This window comes from Anser anser, assembly GCF_964211835.1.
Source record: "Anser anser genome assembly, chromosome: 7".
Taxonomy (NCBI): domain Eukaryota; kingdom Metazoa; phylum Chordata; class Aves; order Anseriformes; family Anatidae; genus Anser; species Anser anser.
This window is the reverse complement of record NC_139727.1, coordinates 21,501,510-21,523,483: the sequence shown is the minus strand read 5'-3', so window position 1 is coordinate 21,523,483 and position 21,974 is coordinate 21,501,510. Positions and strand designations below refer to the sequence as shown.

Here is a 21,974-nt window from a genome sequence, read left to right as displayed (position 1 = left end):
TATTAGGCCACATAACTGTGTTTATAGGCGTTAGGATAACTCATAAACATGCTTAGACTTCTGGCTGGCAGTGGAACTATTTAAATAAATTTGTTGCAATACTGAGATGGATTTCATTTGTAGTATATTCTCCATAATCTATAACACACCTTGAAGAAGTCTTTGTTAAGGCCAAGTCAGAGGCCTGTGCTCTGTACATCATTAGCTCTGCGGTTTCCCATATGGAATATATATGTTGTGGAGCTGTCTGATCATGGATGTGACACATCTACCTTGTCCTTCATGCATTGTTTAATCCTCAGACACTGAAGTGGGAAGAAGACAACCCTTTCCATCAGAAGGATAGACAGTTTTGGAAAGTAAATGGGAAACATCCAGAAAAGCCCCACAAGCCTCTCTCTCCAGATGAGAAAGGACAAATTCTCCATGTGGAGTCACAGCAGTACGAGACAACAGGCAAGGCATTTGTAGCAGGCCAGAGAACAGCCCCAAACAGCTGTTTCTCCAAAGCTAAGTCTGATTCCTTGGAAGAGATAGTTTCCTCTTCTACAACACCCTTGGTTGTCAACAGGATTGTTGGTAGAGAAAAAAGTTTACCCTTTCCAGACACACACATATCACACACCTGGATCTTTCCCCGTGTTCTTTAAAGAATCACAGCAGGTAGCAACAAAAAGTCAAGGGGAACCATGGGACTCAGAAGCCCTGTCTCAGTTCTGAATGCTCTGGCGGTATAAACTAGGCACAGGCCTGTGTAGCACAACTCCAGGAGTTACCTCGCACAGCCTTCTCCCAAGCAGACACCGTCCTGGGTCACTACCTGGGAGCACTATCTCCCACAGATCAGTTCAAAAGTAGCCTGGCATTCCAGATGCCTGACTGAGCCTCTCTGTATCACCAATCACCTTAGCAGATAGACTGGCATCATTTACACAGAACAGCAGTGAAGGGGACTAGGACTGGGACAGTAAGCTGTGCTAGGACTTGAATGCAGCAGGTTTACTGGATGTCTCCTCCACTGTCTGCCTCTGAGGGTCACAACCAGTGCATAAAGGGGGGGCACAGCCTATTGGGGTAAAATCAATAAATAAAACTAAATTAAATTAAATAAAAAAAACCCACCATATTCAGGGCATACTTGCCCAGTGATAAGGAGAATCATGGTGATCATGGTGACAGCAAAGTTTAAAGTACCTGGTCATTTTGCAGAAAGCAACAGGAGAGGGAGACTTGGTCAGATGTCCGTATGTCCTGCTTCAAGAGGTAGATAACAGGTCTCTGTTCACACTCCATATTGATGATTGGTTCATATGGCATGTAAGAGGTAATGCTCTCTTCAAGGTGTCTAGGTTTACACCCAAGCTTCTTTTGCTGAAAAGAAGGGAAAAAAAAAGACGAGAGGAGCAGAGTTTTCTACTCCTTTCTAGTTATCTGTGGAACAGCATTCGACATCCATTGACAAACTTTCCTTTACAAGTTCATTCACTAAAGACATGTTTTGTGACATGTCAAAGTCAAAGGGCTGGATTCCTGGCTCTATAAACACAATGGATCCCAAGGGACTCTTACTGTGAATCCATGGACAGGGAAGATAGTTGTAAAGTTCAAACACTGGGACAGTGTTTTCAAGACAGTATGAGGTGATCATTGTAGAGCTGGGACCCTTCTTTCCATTTCTGTCACTGTATCTTGGTGAGCCTCTGACCCATTCTGGACCTGAAATTCCCTATCTGCAGAAGTAGAAAATGGTGCTTTAGGCCTGGGTCCTAACCCTGTTCTGCCCATATCCCATGGGAACTTTTATCCATAGCTAGTGACTCTCCATGTCCCCACCGTCATCCACCAGAACCAGGTGCAAGGCTGAGTCCACCTTCATTGTCCCACCCTCCGTATTGCTTACCTAGGTTCATCAAACGGGTGGGAGCATAGGGCAGAAAAGTGGAGGAACTGGGCCTTACCTCCAGCTTAGAGTTTCTGCAGGATTTTGGGGCAGGGCTCCAAAATACTCAGTTTTCCTTTCTGTGAAACACCTCCCATTGCTGAGGGGTAGCTCTTCTGCTCCCACCTGTCCAGTCCCCATAACATGCACTAGCTAGGTGGGGTGAGAGCTGGGACCACCTTGTTCGTGGCAGCTCCTGGCCCACTAAACATCTTATTTAATCTGCAAAAATACCAAATGAGCTCCCTGGTCTGGAAAAATGAGACTATCGGAGCTGCCCTGGCAAGGCTGTGTGGCAGTACCGTGGCATCACATCTCTGTCCTCATAGATGTGGGCTGCAAGCTGACTCTGCTTAGAGAGAACATTAACTACACCTCTTTATTATTGAGAAGAAATTTATTGGAGACATCCCTCCCTCTCTCCAGCTTCTCCTTTACCTTCGCAGAAAAGTAAACATTTAATTTTTTTTGTTGTTAATAGATTTAATGTTCATTTGTCGGTAGCCTAGGGGCAGGAACGCGTGACATTTCAAATAATTGTTGTTTCGGGGGTATCCTCTGGAGGAAAATGCTGCAAAAGTGTGGAGAAGATTTAAGTAAATTACTGTGTCAGCTTCTATTTATTCCTTACATGATTGCCAGAGGCAGGGCTGCGAGATAACCATTAGAGGCCCAGCCATAAAACAGGGAAGCAGAATTTCAAAAAGCCGGAGTGCCATTACTGGAAAGTTAGTGTGTAACATGTTAAATTATCCCCAAAGTAGGGGGAGGTGAGAGGGGGGGCACGTGTCTAACAGTGAGAAAAAAGAAAAAGAGGGAAACAGAGGGACTGAGTGAAAGGAATTGCTCCATGGAGAAGCAATAAGAGATTAGATCGACCGACAGACAGACAGACAGGAAGGAAGAAAGGAAAAGAGAAAGAAAGAAAGAAAGGAAAAGAGAAAGAAAGAAAGGAAAAGAAAGAAAGAAAAAGAGAGAAAAAGAGAGAAAGAGAGAAAGAAAGAGAGAAAGAGAGAAAGAGAGAAAGAGAGAGAAAGAGAGAAAGAGAGAAAGAGAGAAAGAGAGAAAGGAAGGAAGGAAGGAAGGAAGGAAGGAAGGAAGGAAGGAAGGAAGGAAGGAAGGAAGGAAGGAAGGAAGGAAGGAAGGAAGGAAGGAAGGAAGGAAGGAAGGAAGGAAGGAAGGAAGGAAGGAAGACAAATGAAGACTGGGGCAGTCCTTGAGCATAGCTCTGAAGGCCTGCCATAGCACTTCAGGATCTTTGGAGCAGGGCATTGAGTTCTGGAGTCTTGTCTGAAGTGTTCACATGGGAGAACCCAGGAAGAGGAACAGCCGGGCACTACACTTCAAAGCTGTGTGATGACTCAGTTGAAGTGGCATGAAGCCACTCCTTTTCCTATAAGCCATAAAAAGTCGCAGACCAGGCAAATCCAGCTACGTCTGTGTAAACATCTAGTAGTTTGGGCCTAGTTCCTTATGACTCTGTTGCCCGGACATCTCTGGGACACAGCCAAAGCCTCTACAGAGTCCAATTTTCTGCCCATTGAGGCTTCTTGGCTGTCTTCTTTACTTTTCACTTTTTGCCACTTTTTGCCTCCAAAAGGTACTTGTAAGACATACCGTCATCCCAGTAATGGGGTGTGCCCAGTTCAGTCTGGTGCCAGGCGCAGTTCCCATCCAAGCATGACAGCTCAGCTTTGACCTCATATACAAGTACTTGCTCTATCAGGTAAGGTATTTGCACCAAGAAGCAGCAGCAGGGGCAGGAAGAGGTTGTAAAAAATACTGCACATTCAGAAAACTATCCCCAGAACCAGAGGGGAGAAGCACAGAGCCAATACATTTCCTGGGAGCTGTTTTCTCCCTGCCTGGTTTTTCTACAAGGGTGTAGGGCAGGGAAGAGAAAAGCTAGACACCAAGATGCTGAATCAGCCCACAGCATGGGCCAGCATGAAGGAGGCATGTCAGGATCCAGGACACATTTCCTTATTCTCACCTGTCCCATCTTGACCTTTGTTTGCCTGGCTAACATGCTGAATTCTTTGAGGTTTACTACACTGTGTGTGGAGGCAAGAGACTTGTAGGAAGGCAGGTCCCAAGCCAACTCAATCAGCTTCATGCTTTCCCTCATCAGATGCTTCCCACCTGTATCACCTGTGGGACAATGTGTCACCCAAAGGACCAGTGAGTGGCACACTGCTCAAGACTTTGCTGCAAGATGTTGCTCAGCCTGAAAGTGAAACAAGTCTTAAAAACAAAAGGAAAGACTTCCAGGGAGGAATGGGAAATGCTCAGGTTTTGACATTGAAGCTGACCAAGAGGGACAAGAGCCAGCTCATTAGCTGCTGGGGGCAGGAGGAGAACCCATGGAGCAGCAGGCAGGTTGCACGTGCCACGTGCAGGACTTTTGTTGAAGTGTCCAACCCAGCAGCATGGCCCCAGGGCCCCTTACTGTAATCAGGCCTGGATCTGCCAGTGCTCTCAGGGCTCAGCTGTCCCGTGGCTCCCCACACCTACCACTCCTTGTCAGATCCGTTTGTGCTGCTCTGCCCAGTCCCCGCCTGTCCTGCACCAGCCTCCCCATGGCTTCCCTCCGCTCCTGTTTATTACTCATGCTCCAGAGCTCAGCACTGCCCTCAGACTCATTGCCCAGAAGCTACTTGGTTCTCCTTTTCTTTCACTGTAATTTATTTACATCATGAAAAACAATTAAGTTCCAAAAAGTCTTATTTATTCCAGAGATCTGGTTTATCTTCCCTAGCATCACTCTCCATTTCTTCCTGCTCTTGCTTCATTTTTTTTCTCACTCTTTTGCCCAAGGCAAGTGCAGCTGTGTGTGAGCCATGGGGCTAACAAACTTGGGACCATGGCCCTATAGCCCCGGTCTCTCCAAGCCAACGGCTCTGCTCCCACTTCTCACCCAAGAGGACGGGAGTCCAAGCACATGCTCAACAATAAATAACCAGGGAGAATTTTTTTTTTAATTTTAACGACTCACAAGGAAGACTTGCTGGTTAAATCATTGCTAACTCTCAACCTCCTCAATATTTCTTTGCTAATAGACTTCAGGTTTAATTGAAGGATCTTCTCTGGACTCTGTCTAAGGCACCATTTTCTCTTTAACCCCACCGCTCACAGCCTCACAAAAGCCAATCCATTAAGGGTCTTCATTAGTTTGAGCACCAGCCAACCACCCAAGCGGCAAAGGTCAAACACAGTCACCTGTCACAACATGGCAGTAAAACTACTAATTGTATGGGAACAAATGAGATAAAAAGATGGTACTATTATGCTATTTGATTTATTTTGTTTCCAAAGAGTCATTTAAGTCTAATTTACTTTGCAAGCTATAGAGTGGGCCTGTGTGGCTACAGATACCAGTGTGAGCAAATGTGGGTGTGTACATGTGCACGTGTGTGTACCTCTCTCCGTCACATATGCATATACGCATGTACACACATACAGGGGTCTGAAATGCAAGTCTAGGGAACCATAAAGTCATGGCACCATAAAGACTTACATTTAGCTCTTCATGCAGGCAGAACCCCACATCACACTGAGATGGCTCTGCTATAGTGGCGCAGTCACATCAACCCTACTGCTGCCATCTCGCTTGGCCATCCCAGATGCAATGGCAAAGGCCGAGGCAGCCAGTGCAGGGTCCCATTTTGGAAGGCCGTTTGCTTTGGAAACCTTTCTGTTTCCCTCTTTTTGTGCTCAGAAGGAGAAAATGGCCCACATGCCCTCTGGTGGACAAATGACATTTTGCAGCTCTAGGATCCAAATGGAAAACTGGAAGTGGCCATATTTGTAGGCACAAAAAGAAGTCATCTCCCTGAGAGGTTTTTAAAAGCTTGCTTTCTTTCCAGCTTGTCCTGGCAATCATGTTCTCAGCACGTCTTTGACTGCCAACTGAAAAATAAAAAAACAAAAGCGCTGAGCTTTCTGAGGCACAAAAAATACAGTCCAGCCTCACTTCTACATTGTAGGTGCCAAATGGCCATCTTCACCAACAGCTTCCATTACCACATGGGGGTATCATTTTTCCTAGAAGAAGTCATAAATGGTACTTACTGTGGAACAAAGACCTTCCTGTTCAAACACAGAACCTAATCTCAGCACATCAGACATGATCAGGACAAAAATTTCCATGGCCTTCAAAAGATTCTGAATGCTGACTGCAACCTTGAGATTGAATACAGAACACCAGAAATTCTATGAGTAGAGTGGAAACATTCATTTCAAAGAACAAATCTCACCACGTTCATGTATTAGGATCAACTCTTTCAGTGCAACGGAGGGAAGAAAACATGGGACCACAAGCTCTTGCAACATACAAATGCATGGAGACGGAACCACCCTATAGCAATGACAGACCTTCCTCCTGCACATCCAACAGTGTGGTATGATACATGGCCAGACTTCACAAATAGAGTTGTTGGGAAAATGGGAATATTTCCATGAAGGTGGCAATGTCATTTATGCTTTTCTTTAAAGTTTTTCAACTATCTCTGTTCATCACGGATACATGCAGATCACCAGAATCAATACTTCTTACTACGTGTTGCATAGGCAATATACACAGTGAAAGAGGAAAAATATTCACTACATGCATTTCAGAGCATTATGAAGGCTATTTTTAAATGTCTATTTGCACAGGCAAGCAACTTATTTACTTACTATAAACCCAACCAAACAGAGGCAAATAAAACTAACACAGGGAATAAACAGTGGACAGATGGTTTCTGGGTGAATGTAGCTGAGGAAAGAACCTGGGGGAAGATGAAGGCAGGTGGTTGCACTGTCACTTCCAGTGCACACATCTGCAAGGACCACACAGTTGAAAATACAGCTAGGATATTGGTGAGATCTGGCTGTGGGAGGATGCCAGTTCCCCTTTTCAAGAAGTAAGAACATTTCTGCACACTTCTGGCTCCCTCGGCTGTGTTGGCCTGGTATGGCCCGGCCTTTCAAACATGGCTGGTTCTCAGGGAAGAGCCAGGGTCACGCCTGTCAGCCTCTATCAAACGTATGCTTGTGTTCACTCCAGCAAGCAGATTAGGGAGACTTAACTTGTTCTTGGCATTATGGGAGATCACATGGGCATCTGTGAAACATGAACAGCAATATATGCCACCCCCCTCCTGCTCTGGCGCTCCGAAGGTGCAGAGATCTTCTTGGCTCATGTTGTCCATTCCTGCTGAAAACAGGGAGAAGCCTGATTGCAGGTTCTTTTGCCAATGGTGAGCATTCAGACTAGCCAAAACTGTCATTAGCGACCTGGGTCGCACCAGCTGTGTTTCTGCCCCCTTTATTCTTCATCTTCTTTTCTCAGCTTGTCCCTGACCCCTTTCTCCTCACCTCCCCACTTTCACTTTGTTCCCATCTCACTTCCCACCTCCCCCAGCGCTGAGATCAGCCATACCACGCTGATATCTTCAGCAGGCATCACCGTGTCACAGAGGATCCCACCAGTCCAAACTCATCAGGGCTAACTCATGTTAGCCCTTAGCTAACAAAGGGCTCATGAGAAAAACGTATTCCCTCAGCCTATATTTAGACAAAGACATTTCCTATCATGGGTGAGAAACAGACTCCACCAAGCTTGTGACGCATCATCACAGCTACCAGCAGGACCCCACAGCGGAGCTGATTTCTGGGAAAAAGGGAAAATTAGAAGTTTTTCGCTGGTGGTGGGTCATTTGCACTATGTGAATGTATCCAACCAGCTCTAAATGGGCTCCAGAACTGGAAGAGAAGGGGAGATGGATGAAAAGAGCATTAAAACATTTTTCCCTTTTTTGTCCTTCAAAGGTGAAATTTCAATTCACCTTTTCTTCTATCAAAATTTGAAAAATAATAAACCATGCAGGGCTTTCTGAGACTTCTTTTCCCCATTCCCCAGATAGTCCCCTAATAGGAGAGTGTAAGCAGCATTTCACAGCTCCAGTGGAGTCCAAATTAGTTTTTCTGGCAACCAAATGCAGTGTCTCCTCCACTATGCACGCATGCGCACACACACACACACACACACACACATCACTGCCTACAGCATTAACAGATCCTGCCTGAAGTGCAAAGCCAAGGAACCAAAAGGATGCAAAGCCAGAATTAAAACTGCCTTGTAGTGTTAAAGCCCCCAGACAAACATTGCATTATGGTATAAGATTCAATTATGCAACTATATTTCCAAGGAAATGGGTCTTTAATCTAGGACTTAGGATGGTGTTCCCTTAATAAGAGGCTCTGCCCTTATTTTATTTTCTCTTTGTTCACTGTTAGGTGCTATGTACTATGCTCACTGCTGAGACCTTATTCTGAACTGTAGCTTTTTTTCTCCTGTGCTTTTTTCTGGTGTTCATCACAGGAGTGGCTAACTGCTTTTCTCAGTTGAAGCCATTTATCTTCCAAAAATGGGACTCGTTATTTCCACTGTAGAGACAAGAAACTCAGGCACTCAGGAATGAAGGTCCAAAGGCATCTCCTTCATTTTGGAACCCCCTTACATTTTCAGCATACATAGCCCAGCCTGTGCAAGCACCACTGTTCCCATTACATTCAGCAGTGACCTCTCTGAATCAGAGCCACATCTTAGGATGAAGCAAGGGAAAACATGACCCTAAAAATTAGTGAATTATTACTGGGGCAAAGTAAATTCCAACATCTCTTTGGAACTCCCCTTTGAATAATGATGAGATGAGCATTTCTTCTCCAGCAGGACCCTGACTCATTGCAGGTTCTGTAAGTAAAGAGGCAGAGGTCCTACAGACAAACATCTTTCTCCCTGCTCCATTCCTAGGCACATCCAGATTGAGCAGTGAAAAAGTGCAATGTGAAAAAAAAATGCTCTCTTAATACTGTTGTGACTATCTGTATTCTGTGAATGATGAGAAAGAAGACATTCTTAGCCTGCTAAAATTTCTTCCAAAATGTAAGAAAACTGCATACTGCCCCCACAAAAAAAAATCCAAACTGAAAGAAAAAAGACCAGGCACCACACTGTCAAGAATAATTGGCTGTGCAAACACAATTTAGGAGGCAGCAGATTTGCAGAACAGTATCTTGGAGTGATGATGAATCACATCCATGAGTCAAGTGTGTCAAGCTTTTCAGGAAAAAAAGCAGCTAAGACACCAGGATTATGAATAGCAGTGTCCTTTGCAAAACTCATGAATTACTCTTTCCACTGTAATCTGTCCTAGAAAGGTCTTCTTTGGTGGGCTGCTTTCCATATGGGGCAATTTAGGCAACATGCACATTCACTTAGGCCTTTGAGTCCTGAGGAGTGGCAAACAAATGATCAGACATCTGTGAAGATGAGATGGGAGGGGAGACCAAAAGAACTGGAATTGTGTAGTTGAAGAAGAGACTGAGGAGAGAGATGGCAGCAGTTTGCTAATAGGTGGGAGCGGGAAGGAGTGTGTTTTTTTCCATGTCACTGACAGATACATGAAAGAAGTCATGGGCTTAGACCGCAACAACAACAACAACAACAACTAAAGATTTACTTTGGACATTAGGAAGAATGCTAGAGGAGTAAGTACTGCCATAGATTTGCCTGGAGAGAGGAGGATGACTTCACTGGAGGTTTCTAAGAACAGATTAGGCAAACATCTGTCTGAATTGCTTAGGAAACAGTGAGCTTTTCATGGGAGCAGAGGTACAGGCTAAAGTTCTCCTGAATAAAGCCCAGTTCTCATTAATTTACAACACTGTGATCCAGAGTGCGGGGGATGCTTGTTCTGCTCAGAGAAACCAGTAACACGACATACTTTAATAGGACATTTCCCCCAGTGATATAAATGACTGAATAAATGCACAGCATCAAGCAAGCAAACGCAAGCTCTGAGGCCGCGTGGTCAGTGTTTGACAAAAAAATAAGCAGCAGGAAACAGGGGTTGACAAGGGGAAGCTGGAACAGGCCCTGAGGACGGCTGGCCCCTCCGGCCCCGCTCTAAGAGCTCCAAGAAGCTCCTTCAGCACCAAGGAGAGCGGCCGCCTCAGGCCTTCGGCCTCCAGGCCCGGGATCCTCCTCGGCAGGAGGCGAAGCCCGGGCTGCCCGCTGCCAGCAGGGCCTGGATCTTGGCTGGCCTGCCTCACTCACCTCGGCTGAAATCTCTTCCGAGGAAGCACTTAAATCCAATGAGTAGAACTCTAAGCCACAGTTTAAGCTTTATCACACCTTGCTACCTCAGGAAGAAAACATGTAGCTCCACGCTGCTGAGAGGGAATGTCCTGACGTCACTTTGATCCCATTGTAAATGGCACCAGGTCATTAACCAAGCTAGTTAAGTAGCTCACCAGTTAGCTGGCCATCCTGCCAACCAAAAAACCAGCTTGTTACTTGGTCAGATGATTACATTTCACATGTTCAAATCACCCTTAAAAAGCAGGAACTAATTAACACCCATAACACCCCAAAGAGCTATGAATGCTTACTTCCATCCTGCAGCTAGGGAAACTGAGGCAGGGAGCTTCACCCCAGGCTACAAAACCCAGTCAGAGCGAAGGAAGAGCTATAGGAAACTCCTGATTCCCATCCCTGTATTCAACCCACTCCCCGGGAAACACATGAAGGATGCTTTTACCCATAAGATGAAGCTACCAGCAACCACCAAATCATCAACTAAACCATCAGTCAGCCTAATAATTAGGCAATTAATTAGCAACCACCCAAAGCAGATTCATTCACTCAGGGCTCCATCTAACACTGTACTAGCAGGAAAGCTGGATGGGGGAACCTAAACAAAGAACAGAACAGCAGAGCTTTACCCAGGGCCGGGCCCTGGCCAACATACAAGTCAGAAGAGCGGTCGGCTCTGGTGCCTGGCACTGCGGCCGAGTTTCTCAGTGGCTGATGCGCACAGACCCACGTTCCCAGGTCCTGGAGCAGGAGAGGATCCTCTGCTCTGGCCAGAGAAGGGGAAGACTGGAAAGCCAGCCTGGAACCTGAGTCCCAGCATACTTTCCAGAGGCTGGGGGCAATGCATAGCCTCCTCTGTGCACAGGGAGCAAAGTTTCAGCTGCGCTTCTGCAAACTGTTTCTGAGTGGTACACTTCCAGTGTAGGGCAGCGTGGGGAGCTTGTAAATAAAGGAACCTGTCTTTATCACACAGGGCTTGGTGTATGAGCTGTCTTCCTGTTCAAGCCCTTCCTATTAAATCCATTTTCCCACCTGGAAACTAGCAGAGAGAGGGTCCCTACTGAACCAGCAGAGACATATAAATACCGACAGCAGGAACCTCCCAGCAGGACCTCCCAGCAGAAAACAGGGTGAAGCAGAAAAGGCTGGGCACTGCCATTCAGGGCGCCTGGGGAACATGAAGGGCCCAGCATTACTCACCCAAGCACTCCGGAGGCAGAGAGAAGCTGCGGTGAAAAATCAAAAGGTCTGTACACATGGGAAAGGTTTTCTTTGCAAGTAAAGCTCTCAGAGTGAAGTACTTAGAGATATTTTATGGAGGACAAAAGACTATTGTTATTATTGTTGTTGTTGTTATCTACTGCAATTATTATTATATGTTGGTTCACAGGGAAAAAAATAGTTATATCTTTAGGACCACTTGATTAGCTAGCCAAGAGCTCTCAAATATACAACCAAAGATTTTTGGTTAGTGTGGTTAACTAAAAATTTGTTTAGCATGGAATAAATGGGAAAAAAAATAGTGACATTTATATTTAAAGCTACTTTAGGCACCTAGCCCATGCAATCAAGGAGTGAAAGATTAACTTGTAGGAAGCACTAAGAAAAGTGAAGTTTTGAAACCTGGAAAAAAAATGTGTATTAAAAATGTTTATATTTATGTAAACCTTTCTTCAATATTTGAGGGATTTCAGTACAAATTCCCTGTATGGAAAAAAACAATAATCACTTGATCTCCTGAAAAACCAAGGCCACACCAGCAGTAGCCTTTCAGGACAGAGCAGAGAGTATGATGTTGTACATATTCATCTCCCTCATACTTAAAATCATTGACATTTTCCAAGTGCTTGTTACAAAAAGATACTTTCTGCACAAATTAACGTAATCAATTATTTTCCTCCTTCCAAAACAAAATATTTTCTTCAAGCATTTTGGTCAGCCTTGAAGATGCAAGTCGAGGCTCCTAAAAGATGATGCAACTGTGCCTTAACTGCTTGTAGTCCGTTAGCTGAGCTCTGCAACCCACTTTTAGCCTCCGCATTGCAGAGTGGAGGTGTAAAGGTGGGGTGCACTAGTTCATGCTGCCTGCCAGCTGGGGCAAGCTGCAAGTAGGGCTCCCGAGCGGCTACTTGGGCTCAGCTAAAGGGAGATAACTTCTTACACTGAGATGCACTTGCAACAGTGACACCAAGTATTTGCTTTAGGCTTACCCCTCATGCTAATGCCATTAAAATGGTGTGGCTCAGCAGTTCCCAAAGGGATTATCACAAGCCTCCATTTGAGGATCTCCTCATCTGACTGGCCCCTGAGCTGCAACTTGATCTGCAGAATGGGTGTCAGGCTCACCAAGTGCCAAGCGGGGTCACCCCCACTCTCAAACCACTTCTCCTTATGGAAAATCCTCAGCCTGTCTTGCAGAAGACGGTGAAAAAAATATTGATACGGATTCTCTCCCCTCTTCAGTCTCAGGGGAAGCCCAGCAGAGACCCTGCATCCCCAAGGCCCACAGAGCCGCTTGTCCACAGTGCACGAGGAGCAGGCTCGTAGGGAGGCCAAGAAGCATGAAGTGGCCTCCTGCAGCAGAAAAACCTGTGTGAGGATATGTGAAAAATAACCCTGACTTGCTAATCCTAGCTGTGAGCAAACAATTAGCAGGAAGCAGAGGCAAACAGGAAAGCTGATTTAATTATGTGACACTGATACAGCCAGTGAACTGAGGGGAGGGAAGGGGGGAGGTGGGGGGGGGCTGGGGATGTGGGGTCAAAACAGTTTGTAAAAATCTGTTTCACAAAAGCTGTTGTTCCCCTCGGGGCAGAGAGAGATTACCGTGGCTCAGTGTCTATCAAACACGGGAAGAGAATAGGGCCAGGGGCAATGAGACAGCTTCCGAGTATGAAGGGCCCTTCTTCTTCTCCGCAGCAACCAGCAGCCTGCCAAAGAATTCCTGTAAGCTCTCGGCGGCTTTGTGTGCCTGCCCGGGCTGTGGGGAGCACTGCAGCAGGCCTGCCTATTGTCGGCAGGGCTCAAAGGGAGCAGGGCAGAGAAAAGGGGAGCTGGGGGGAGGAAGAGGGCTTAAGGGGGCTTGTTGTTATCAAAGCCGCAGAGGTTATTGTGCCGGAGCAGAATCACGCTGCTTCTGAGCCCCTTCAGTGTGGCTGTTATGGAGGCGCTGCGGGCAGACAGAGGGTGGGATTTGCTCCCCGTCAGCTCGCCGGGCTCTCCCTCTGCCCGCACTGTGCCTGCTCGCAGCCTCCGGCTCAGGGTGGGTGTGAGCAGGGGGAGGCAGGCGGCCCTGCGCCCCGCTGCCCCGTACCCACCAGCACCCAGACACCCGCCTCGGGAGGCCACGTCCTGCTCGCTCCCACTGACGCACCTGCCATAGGCGCGGCCAGACGTACGTAGAGCAACAGCCCTGCCACGTGCACCTCCCGGCCACCCGTGGGCTCAGAGAGAAACATGCACACATCCGGATCTGCAAAGACGTCTCATTGCTGAAGGCATCTACAGCTGGACTTACAGACACACCTGGTGGCTCATACGCGTCCCCCCCAACATCTGCGTGCAAGCCCTTATTGCAAACACACGTATAAACATACAGAGCTGGACGAAGCCGTGCACGGCAGCACAGAAGCACACCTTGCTGGGCTTGCGCAAGTGACACGCATCCACTTCCCTCACCTTGGCCCTGCATTTCCCTTGGGAAAGCCTTGAGTCACTGCCTCACAGACCATGAGCTCATGATAGAGCTAGCAGAAGGCATGCTAAGCCATGTTGCTTTCAAAGCTTCTTCTGCGCTGGAGGATGGAAGAATCTGAATGCCCTGGGAAGTGAGAGCCTCTGGAAAGGACTTGGGAGCAGGACAGTTGGCAGTTTTGTAAATGCTGTTGCATGTTTGTAAATGCTGTTGCTTATGCACTAAGTTTCCCCAAACGCTGCTCCAAACACCCTCCAAAGACCCCAACGGAATGGACGAAGGGCCTGATGCTGAAACTGGGACACGTCTTCAGGGCTGAGAGAACCAGGGTGAGCAGCAGTAGGAGCTGGGTGCCAGCTCAAACCCTGGCCTGACTCGGATGGGGGACATTGACATGAGGTGGTCCCCAAAGCCCGGCACTAGTCCCACAGGCTCCATGTGCGATCCAGTCTCCTGCTGTAGGAACCAAGCCATCAGACTTAAAATCACAAAAGAAACTTTTCATGGGTATTGGAGCCTCCACCTACTTTTACTCCATACAGCCTTGCCCAGGGGATGTACCAGCCAAAGCCAAGACCTTCACAGAAGTGGGAAATCCCAGGAGCCTGGCCACTTCTCATGGTAAGTTTGGCTGTAGAAGAAAATCTCTCTGAAAGAACTCAGCAAAGCCTCCTTTCTTCTGGACCAGGAAATTTTCTTCGCTCTCATGTCAACCACCTTGCTCCACAGCGGCCAAACCCACATCTGACCACAGATCTGGTCGAAACAGCCTTCACCCGCTGAGCACGGCCGGCAGGGAGCTGGCGCCTCACCCAGCACCCGGACCCTCTCCTGTCCCAGGGCGCCCCCATTTGTGGTCCTGGAGAGACTTTGATTCACCACGTCGCCCCGCCCGGACTCTCAGAAACACCCACGTGCACCAGCCCAGCGTGCACACACACGCGTGCACACGTGGGGTGAGGCCAACACAGCCGCACGAGGCTCCTTCTTCCAGCCCAGGCCTCATCCCTTCTCCTCCCGCAGCCACCCCAGGCCAGGCTGGGCCGGCCTGGGCAGGGAGAGGAGCAGGGGAGGAGGAAGGGGTACCCCGAGACGGGGAGCAGCGGCGTCCCCCGGCCCTGGCAGGAAAATAGGGGGGCTGAGGCTGCGGGGGAGGGGACGGAGGCAAGGCAGGGAGGGCTTCTCATTGTGAGGGAAATTTTATTTTTAACAGATGCTAAGGCAGATGGCACAGAATTAACAGAAAATGGGAGAGGAAAAAAGAGGAAGAACATTACTGGCTCCAGAGAGAGTGGACATTAAAAAAATAAAGAATAAGGGAATGAAAACAAGTTTAAGTACTCTCTCCAGAGGAGGGGGGGAGGGAAAGCGTGAGGCAGAGCAGGGACGAAGCAGCGTGATAATAACCAAAGGCGTGAAATTGCAAAAGTAAAATTTGTGGCACTCGGGAGGGGCTGATAAGGCCCCAGCTTCATTGCAAAACTCACTCAGAAATTACTGATGTGATGTTTTAGCCTTTATCATTAATAATAATCGAGAGTGGGGAGCGGGGTGGGGGCGCCTGAAACAAAGAGGGAGAGAAATCGTGCGAGCGTCGGAAACCTGGGGAGGGAGGCAGAGGCGGGAGCTGGGGGAGAGGAGGGGTGGGGGAGAGGACCAAAGAGGGGTTCAAATGAGGGAGAAGAGGGACGAGAAGGGAAGGGAAAGCTGAAAAAAAAAAAAAAAAAAAAGGGAAAGGAAGCAATAACAGCCAAAATAAAAAATAGGAGGAGGAAAGCGATGGAGGAGGAAGGTTAAAGAACACGAGGAGAACAAAGGGAAAGACGGGCGAAGAGGAGTTTGGGAAGAAAACGCAAGAAGTGAGAGGGGTGAATGAATGAGAGGTGAGAGTGAATGAATGGAGAAATGACAGTGGAGATGAAATAGTGGGAGCAGACAGACTGCAGGACAGGGAGCGAGAGGGGGGAGACAAAGAGATATGGCCCTGCCACTCTCCTCCCAAATTAATCGCGGATACATCAACCCGAGCCACTAAAACAGAGCTATTATGAATGGGTTAGTCACAGGTGGAGTTAAAGGCCTACAGAGGGATATTAGCCAAAATTGAGTGGCTTTTAATTTCTTTCTAACGAGAGATTGTGGCTGGGGAGCCAGACACTGCCTCGGCTCGGCTAGGCCTGCAGGCAGCGACACACAGGCGCCGGCAGCTCCCCGCCGCCGCGCAAAGCCACACGCGAGCTGACCTGTGCGGTACGCGCAGCGAGGTGGAAACGGCGCACGGAGCCGACCCGCTTGCTCCGCAGGACGAGATGGCAGAGCCGGGTGGCAGAGCACGGGGACACAGGGGACAGCGCTGGCTGGGACCCGTTGGGCTGCTCTGCCACTGCCTTGCCCCCGCGCTGGACTCTACCGGTGAATGGATGTGGTTCCAGAGCATCGCGGCCCGTCAGCGGGCTGGGGGATTCGCGGTGCCCATCGGGGTCCTGCCGTTACTGGGAGGAAGTTCCCCTTGAACCGCAGCCGGCTCATTGCCCTCCTGGAGAGAGCGGGGAGTTTCGACACAAGACCGGGACATCTGGGTTCTATTTCTGGCTCTGCTGCTGGCAATTCACCACATTTCTCCGTTTTCCCATCTGCTATCTGGGAATAATGCAGCATTGTTAAAACTGAGCACTTAAAAATGATGAATCAGACCGTCTCCCCATTCTGAATCCATGACATTGGTTTCAAAAATCATGACACCTTCAAGAAGGATCAGGCCAGATGGAGGAGGGCTCATGCAGGTCCTGAGAACCCAGTCTATGGGGCTCCTGTTTTCATGCTTTTATCCACAGCTGTAAGACTAGAAACAGGTTTCTCTCTTTTCCTGAGCTTAAAGCTCACAGCTCATCTCGCCACATGATGTTGGGATGGTGCAAAAAATAAATAAAATTTCTAGAACCGGCAATACTAAGTAACATAAATGTTTTTCCTCTAGAGCCACGGGCAGATTTTCCATGAAAGCCTCTTACTTCCCAAAGTATTGATAACAACCAAAGAGAGGGGTCACTTTTAACAGCTCTTTCCCCCTGAAGCATTTTTGGAGAGGGGAGAAAAAAAGAACACAAAAAAAAGTTGTGGAACCTGGCAACATCCAGCTCTGACATTTTCTAAACAAAAACATTTGCTTTATGATTGAAAATTACTTTTCATTTTTAAGTTCTAGACCATTTAGGTTTAAAAGAGGCTTTGAAATGGTAAAAAATTGCACTGGGAACAAAATATTTCACTTGATCTGATCCAAAATTTGAGGGCTGGGGTATAGGGAGTGGGAGATAGAGTCAGGATGAGAATTACATTGTTCTTTTGCAAAAGCATTATGTATTTCGACATCTTATCTCATTTTGGAGCAGAAGTAAGTGCAGTTCACAAATTCTCATAGAAAAAAAAATTATTTATGTACTTATTTCATCCCATTACCCATATGATCCAGCCTAACTAAACCTGCTACACACTTTCGTCTCATTGCTGTTTGAATACTCGCACTTCTTCCCCTTTTACAAGCTGAACCCAGACTTGCTTGTGATGGCTCTGGAAGTCGCTCAGAGCGGATGGGCTTTCAGGTGAAAGACACAAGCCAGATAAGCTGGAAAGTACATGTGATCTCTAAGCCAACAAAAACACTTTTGGAGATGGATGTGAAGACAGGAGGAAGCACTCCTGCAAACTAGGGTGAGCTCACATGACAGTGACACGGAAGCTCAGCAGTACGTGGGTTTGTACAGGTGGTGCTGTTTATGCAACATGTATTGTACATGTGCTAATTCACAACACCCTGCAGAAGCTGCTCGTAATGCACAGAACATCATGTGAAATCTGATAACAACAGCCATGTCTAATGAGGAGGATTCACATCTGGAAATCACCTGCTAACTCATCTGAGAAGAATTCATAAACTTGAGAGACAGCCAATCTTAGTGGGGAGGTAAATCTCTATCGCTCGTCTGGATCATTCTGACACTCAGATGCAGAAACTTTATCCTTCTAATGAAAGAGCCTGCTAAGAGACGGGATGCTCTTCACATGAGGGTGTCACCCTTCGCTGGGAGCAGAGGACCCAGAGGCAGGTTGCTGGGTTCCAGCCCCAGCTCAGCTTCAGCACTTTGCCTCCAGTTCCACCGGGAAACAAGAGCAGCTGCCAGGTGCATTTGGCTTGGGGCTTTCGTTCATTTAAAACACTGTCAGTCTATCTTCCTTTCAAAGACACGAGTGAAGTACCATGTGCATTTTTCTCTTAGTCGAACAGTGAGTTTGACTGGGAGAGGTGGGCAGTGCTGGAATCCAGCTTGTCCTTCTGCTGAGCCTCCTCCACGTCTCCAGGTACAAGAATCTCTTTTCTACCCATCGGGGAAACAGTCTCATGGCATGAACTTCAGCCTCCGGGGAGGATTTACTCTCTCTCTGAGATGGGAGGCCTCTAAGAATACCCTTACAGTAGACAGAAAAGCAATGTCCTAACATGAGAATGTCCTGGTGGACAGAGCAAAGCAGGCCTAAGTGATCAGAGCACGTGGAAAGCGCACAATGAACAGACCAGAGTGGGACAGAGCCCCAGGAACCAAGCACAGAACAATGCCAGCATATTTCCTCACTCACCGACCCCAAATTTCCACGTGAGGGTTTCCCAGCTCACTTATGCAGGAGTGCTGGATGAGAGTCTACGTTTCCTGTTGATAATTCTTCTTCTGTCGGCATGGCGCAAGGACCATTCCCCCTGTCAGGAAAGCCTTTTTCTGTGTGCCCCGTTCCAACCCGGGTTGCCAGCTGAGGCCGCTCCCTGGAGAGCAACACTCCTCCCCGAGTCTATTAAAGCTCAATTACCGGGGGCTGAGTGGCCTCGTTGTCTGGCAAAGGGAGGCAGGATGCTCCTCTCCCTCCCGGGGTCGGGGCTGCTTTACCAGCCCAGCCGGCTCACATCTCTGTATCAATTTAATAGGATCAAATCAAGTACAAGAGGGGAGGGGAGGGTGGCAGCGAGAGGAAAAGCTGCAAGAAGGCCGCTCCGAAAGCTGACGGTGCCTGCCTAGGCAAGGCTGGCTGACCCTCTGATGACAAAGGGTGCACTACTGATTTACACCACAGGCACAAAGGAGCCATCTTGATTTACACCAGCAGGGAAATCCTGGCCCTCCTGGCCCACCAGCATCTCCCCGTGCCAGCCCAGCGTGGCATCTGATCCAGTGGTGCTTCCCAGGGACCAAACCCACTCTCTCCTACGTGCTCCATTTCCATTCTGCTGCCACACTGTTCCCCAGGAGGTTTTGCATCTCCAGCAGTCAAGTCCTGGCCTTCCCCGCACACTGGCAAAGAGCCGTCATCAACGCCAACACAAAAGTTTATATCAGGGATAAATAGCTTCCCTCCCACCTACACCCTCCCTCCTTGGATGTGTCTTCTGGGGTCTATGTCCACAGACGGAATTATACAAATAGATCAGTCACAGAGATAGCAGTCGTGTTTCATTTGTTACTGAGAATCCTTATGGGCAAAGAAAATAAGAGAGGCTGAAAAAAATGTAAAAGCATTTATTTCGCCCTCATCCCTTAAGGACCCATGTTTTTCAAAGCTGCTTACATCAGTGAAGAAGGTGGGGGTGAGGGAAAGGAGGACACGCTCGTATGCTGAAGGTCTAACTTCAGCTTAGTTTGTCTCCAGCATGGTCCACAGGACTTTGAATGTCACACAGAGATCAAGAGGTAAAACCCTCTGGAAAACATCCTTTATCCTCATCCCACACTGGGGAAACTGAGGCAGAGAAGAAGCCTGGCAGCCATTTACATCTCTTAGAGATGCGCCTGAGAACCAGAGACAGGCGAAACAGGTCCCCTAAGCACTAGGCTGCCTGTCTTCCTTGGTAATCCATGACACCTGCCACCAGCCTAGGAACAAGGGAACAGAAGAGAGGAAACTCATCAAGTGCAAACAATTCACAGGCATCACAGAACAGACATTCAGTCCAGAAGGGTCTACGCAATATCCCATCTCCACAATGCAAATCACCACTCAACCCTAAGACACCCTGGAGGCCTCTGGCAGAAGGCACAAACCCATCACATCACACCACAGGGCAGCTTTCTGCCTCTCGACTGGACTCCAGAGCATCCCTTGCTCTTCTGCAGCACCTTCCTCGCTGGGGCTCTCCAAACACCATACCTATTTTCTGGCCGAGAGCAGTGATGCCAGCAGGAATTGGTTCTTTCTCACTCCCACCAAATCTGTCACTTCGGACTGGACAGAGGAGAGATGTGGGCATTTGATCTGGTAAGGAAGGCATGGAAGTGCAGGCTGGGTGAGCACCGCTGGCCATGGAGGAATGGAAGGGGTGAGGGAACTGACAGATATCCCCACACAGGTTGGGCACCAGGGATGATGGTGACATTTGTCCAATTGATACTGCTTCCACTGTGATTTTCCAGGATGGCCCGGAACACATCCAGTTCCCTTCAAGGGAATGGTCTGAGGGAGCTGTGGCTGTATGACCACATCCAAGGAGGAATGCCTGCTGTGAACCCTGCGGTTTGCATTAGCGGTCATCTCCAGAGGTGCTGGCACCTTTCACACCGTGGCAGCTCTGCCGCACTGGACACAATACCCTGGCTCCTGGGCAAACAGAGGACACACAGCCCTGAGACCTGAGCTAGATCTGTGAAGATGACACTGCGGTCATTGTCTCTTTAGACTTTGGCAAAAACCAGGGTGCTTGCTGCAGGTGCCAAAAATGCTGTTTGTCCACTTCCCTAGCTTTACTCTGGGCCTTGTGATACTTGCTGCTTCTCTCCAGACTTCAGCATCTGCAGTCATGATATTTCAGGAGATACGCATTCAGAGGGGCAGGTGTGGAAGGGCAGAGAGATAGCTGTTCTTCAGTGGGAGAAAACTCAACAGGTTCAACAACTCCAGAAAGCAATACAAGCAAAAAGAACATCACACTGAAGCTGGTGGGGTTCTGTTTTGTTCTGTAGCTCACTGTTCCCAGAAATGCTGAACAAAACCTCCCACAGAACAAAACCCTTTCACCCACATGGAGAGCACGTGAGGTCCTGTGTGCCCAGACTGGGCAGCAGGGGAACGCCTCACCCCCTTTTCCTTTCTGAAGAAGCCCAGAGTGAAATGGATCCCTGCTGCATGAGCCCAGGCTCATCTGCTCTAGCCAAGAGGAGCTGTACTGGGCTGGTGATTAAGGGAGAGCTGAACCTTCATTTAAGAGGAGTCTTGGCTTTGTGCCGTCCCTGGTTGAAAATCTTCAGAGCCTCAGAGGTGAATATGCTCTTGCTGGAAAAAGAGAAGGGGCAGGGCAAGAGCCAGTCGAGCCTGCTGTGCAGTGGCATGGGAGAGCTCATGAATATCAGTCCCATTCCCTTCTTTGCAACCCATGTCCAGAGATCCAGCCTCCTCCCACCGAGGTGGCAGGATTTGCCACCATAAGCACCTTATCCAAGCTGACCGGCCACCAGCATCTAACACCAAAAAGCCACACATCAGATCCAGACTTGACAAAGCCATGGTCCAAGGCAGCAACTGGGAAGCCCTGTGTGCCATGCTCCTAGAAGGGGCCCTAAAGCATCATCCCCTTTCCTAGAGAGCGGAGGGAACCATGCCCCCCGTGACCAGACATCTCCCTGGAGCTCTACACCCAAAGGAGAATGGAGGGGGGGTATCACGGGGAGGGGGTCTCCTGCCACAGACCAGGGGAGGGGGGTATTAAAAAAAAAAAAAGATGGAAGAGAGGCAGTGAGCAGAGGCAGAGGAAGAAAAAAAGAAAAAAGGAGTGGGAAGGGAGAAAGTGAGAAAAAGAGAGAGAGTGAGAAAAATGACAGGAGCTGAATTTTCGGCGCCCTCACTTTAAATCAAGATAAAAGACTGAAATGGAAAATAACAGTCCAGAGAAACCCCTGGACGGCTTTGGGCGTTAATGGAAACACATGGCTGAAGGCTGTAGTGTTGTCAGCTTCCCCGTGCTCTGACATTCCTTTCTGATAATCCGGCCTGCCATAAAATTAGAATAGCAAATACCTCCTGACAAAGATGCATGTTTCCCTCTATTGTGCCATCATAAAAAAAACTCCACTGGTGACTCGAGGAGCCGCAAACTTCAATTTAAATTTACAGTGCGGCGGAAGGAAAGTGATATGCACTCAAAAATTTTAATAACCTATTAAGTT

General features: G+C 48.1%; 1 long non-coding RNA gene across 1 annotated transcript in view; it reads right to left on the bottom strand.

The window, feature by feature from the left end:
* The window catches only part of LOC310902846, a 100,912-nt gene that overhangs the window by 43,727 nt on the left and 35,211 nt on the right, over positions 1 to 21,974 (bottom strand). Inside the window, exon 3 of the long non-coding RNA XR_014587035.1 lies at positions 1,195 to 1,371. This is a non-coding gene — a long non-coding RNA (uncharacterized lncRNA). The remainder of the gene's footprint in view (positions 1 to 1,194; positions 1,372 to 21,974) is intronic.